Source organism: Echinops telfairi, unplaced genomic scaffold (genome assembly GCF_000313985.2).
Source record: "Echinops telfairi isolate 266 unplaced genomic scaffold, ASM31398v2 ScPeMD7_9;HRSCAF=40, whole genome shotgun sequence".
Taxonomy (NCBI): Eukaryota; Metazoa; Chordata; class Mammalia; order Afrosoricida; family Tenrecidae; genus Echinops; species Echinops telfairi.
This window is the reverse complement of record NW_022103906.1, coordinates 80299442-80303388: the sequence shown is the minus strand read 5'-3', so window position 1 is coordinate 80303388 and position 3947 is coordinate 80299442.

Below are 3947 nucleotides of genomic sequence, written 5' to 3'. Positions count from 1 at the left end.
AAAAAAAAACTCCTCTGTTACAGTGATGTGACTCATGACACTGATGTAGGTCACAACAACAGCCCGGGTCCTAACACAGGACTTCAAAAGGTTTGACGTCCTTTTGGTGGAAGGGTCTCGGGTTCTGAAAATACTTGGCATATGTTGCAAATTACATGTTATGTGGATGTCAGGATTACCTCCTCATTTATTCATTATTCGCATATTAAATGCCTTTCCCCCCCTTTTGTCTAGGTGCTGGGGACATAAAGATGAATAGGCACAGACTGTTTACCCTAGAGCTTAATGAAAGAAGCAGAGAATGAGTGGTTTTATTTTATGCTATGAATATTTTATTACTCTAGTATCATTTCTTTAGTTGAGTTATATTAAGAGTTAGCAAGTGCCTATTGAAAAATCTGGGAAGGATTCCTTTTGGTTTTCTTCCTTTCTGCCAGCTTCATCCAATCTTGGGTGGGGATGGGAGCAGCAGGGATACGGGACCAGTCCAGTGAAATGATGTCGGGTCGGGTGTGATGTGGAAGATGGATGCTGGGTCCACAGCAGGGAGGCTTGGGTACAGGACCCTGGAGGATGCCTGGTGTGGCAGACTTGTATCCGTGAGTGGGAGACAGGGAAGGACAAGTGTTCATGGCAGATGGCCTTTCCTCCTCTTCCTCAGTTGAATCTCCTATGGCTAGGGAAGAACAACCTATGAAAAGGGTACTCTTTTAAAAAGGATTTCCAACACTTCAAGACTGGATTTCTAGGAACATCAAATGCTCAGGTAGGTTTTTAAATTATTTCAATATTAATGTAGAAAGAATTTGAAGCACTAAGTCAGGATAAAATTTATTTTGAAGTGAAATAACCTATTCAGGCTGATCCTAAGACGCTGCATATATATCATATATCTTATCATGAATCACTCTTTGTTTATACTTCATGTAGTTTAAGCTAATTGCAGAATTACTAGAAATTTTATGTTTATATGTCATTTGGGCTAGTGATAGGTGATCCCACGTTATGGGAAGATATTTTTCTCAAGAACATTATACTTTCTGCTGAGCTAGTTTGATGAATGATCCCTCAACTGGCCTGGCTTGAACTTCTAAATCATGGCCTCTACTTGTAAGGAAATCAGTTATTATTTTAGGGTTTTGTGCTTGAGAAATTTTGCCTTCTTAGAGAAAGAACTACCTATCTCTGTTATATTCTGTAAAATCTCATAGAAATGCTCACTGGAACAAGGATTCTACATGTGACCTCCTCTCTGGGGGACGGACAACAGAAAAGTGGGTTAAGGGAGACGTCGGACAGGGCAAGATATGACAAAATAATAATTTATAAATTATCAAGGGTTCATGAGGAAGGGGGAAGCAGGGAGGGAGGGAAAAATGAGGAGCTGATGCCAGGGGCTTAAGTGGAGAAGAAATGTTTTAAGAATGATGATGGCAAGATATGTACAAATGTGCTTTACACAATTGATGTATGTATGGATTGTGATAAGAGTTGTATGAACCCCTAATAAAATGATTTTTAAAAAAGGATTGGAATAAGTCTTATTAACAACCTGTACTATGCAGATGACATAACCTTACTTGTTGAAAGTGAGGAGGACTTGAAAACTTGCTGATGAAGATCAAGGATTGTTGAGTTCAGTATGGATTAGAACTCCATGTTAGGAAGACCCAAATCTTTACAACTGGACCAATAGGTAACATCATGATGAATGGATTAAAGATAGAAGTTGTCAAGGATTTTATCTTACTTGGATCCACAATCAATGTTCATGGAAGCAGCAGTCAAGAGATCAAAAGACGCACAGCATTGGGTAAATCTTCTGCACAAGACCTCCTTCGAGTATTGAAAAACAAGGCTGTTATTTTGAGGACTAAGAGGCACCTCACCTAAGCCATGGCATTTTCAATTGCTTCATAAGCATGTGAAAGTTGGATATTGAATAAAGAAGCCTGAAGAAGCATCGGTGTGTTTGAATGGCGGTGCTGGTGAAGAATACTGAAACTATCATGGGCTGCTGAAAGGACAAACAAGTCAGTCTGGGAAGAAGCGTGGCCGGAGTGCACCTTAGAGGCAAGGGTGGCAAGACTCTGTGTCCCGTACTTTGGACATGTCAGGAGAGGAGACCAGTCGCTGGAGAAAGACATGCTTGACAAAGTAGAGGGAGGCTCTCAAGGAGCTCCTCTGACCCTGGGGCTGCAACAGTGGGCTCAAGCATAAGAAACCGGACGAGCAGGACGCAGGGCTGGGCAGTGGTTCATTGTGCTGTGGGGGGCGGAACCGACGCCATGGCACTAACAGCCCTGGAAGTCTTCAGTGGGCTGCTCTCAGGTGTGCCAGCCCAGGGCTCATTTGCCTCTGCGCTCATGAGCCGGCAGCCTCTCTGCCTGTCCTTGGGGTCATCAGCGCGTGCAGCAATGGGAGTCAGGAGAGGTCTCCAGTGAGCATCGGAGTCCCACAGTTGGCACCTGCCCAGAATTGGATTTTACTGCTTCTACAACTGTGTGAGGCATTTTCTTTATATATATATATACACAAACACACACATATATGTGTGTATATGTATGTATGTGTCTATATAATTTTGTTTCTCCAGGAAACACAAGTTAACACACCATGAATCACAACAAAATTAAAAATCAGGGGTCCCTTTAAAATCAGAGAGAGCTGTAGCAGTAGTATTCATAATTGCCCTGAATGAGAAACAATCCAAATGCCCACTGGCTGATGAACTGATGAATACAATGTAGTGTATCCTTATAATGGACATTTGGGGGCACTGAAAAGGGATAAGGTACTGACATATACTACAACATAGATAAACCGTGGAAACACTATGCTAGAGAAACATACGCTTGTCACAGTAGACTGCGTAGTGAATGAGTCCACGTACCCGAAAGGCCCAGAGCAGGAAACGGTAGAGAAACGGGAAGCAGGGGAGTTGTTTCCTAGAACTGGGCAGTGGGGGCGGGGAGGAGACTGGTCAAGGGGACAGTTCCTTTCTGATGGCAATGCTCTGAAATGGAGAGGGTGCACAACTTGGTGAGCACATGAAAAACCATGGCATTATACTCTTTCGATAGGTAGTGTTTTAAAAAACAAAACCCAAACCAGAAGCTACTGAGAAAGAAAAGGAAACGAAAAGAGGACATGAAAATGAGCCGGCAGAGCTCAGGAATTGTGTTAATGGAAAAAAAACAACCATGACAGTGGGGCAATGAATAGATGCTGCTGAAAACAGCAATCCAGCAGGCTTGGGAAAAGAAGAGTGAGCGACATGAACTAAGAGTAAGGAGGAGGCAGGTGCCATCTGTATCACTGAAGTTCCCTGGGGGAAACTGCAATCGGGATCTAGAACACATGTTACAACAGAATTTTCAAAACTCTGCAACTAAAAGTAAGCAGGTGAATTTTTGGTGAATCGAGTTATGACAAATCTTATTTTTGGTCAATTCAAGTTATGGTGAACTACAATTACAAGGAGCACTGGTGGGAACTGAACCCCATCGTATATTAGGGGCCAACTCTATGTAAATTTTCTGTTGAATGATCACAAAACCGTGGTACAGATGTATCCTTTAAAGAATTCTTTCTATTAAAAAAATCATTATATTGGGGGCTCTTACAGCTCTTATACCATTCCATACATCAATTGTATCATGGATATCTGTACATATGTTGCCATCATTCTTTCCAAAGCGCATTTTACTTGAGCCCTTGATATAAGCTCCTCTTTTTTCCCCTCCCTCCCCTACTCTCCCACCCTCATGTCTTTGATCAATTATATATTAGTTTTTTTGTTTGTTTGTTTTAATCATTTTATTAGGGGCTCATACAACTTTATCACAATCCATATATACAGCAATTGTGTAAAACACATTTATACATTCATTGCCCCCATCATTCTCAAAACATTTGCTTTCCACCTAAGCCCCTGGCATCAGCTC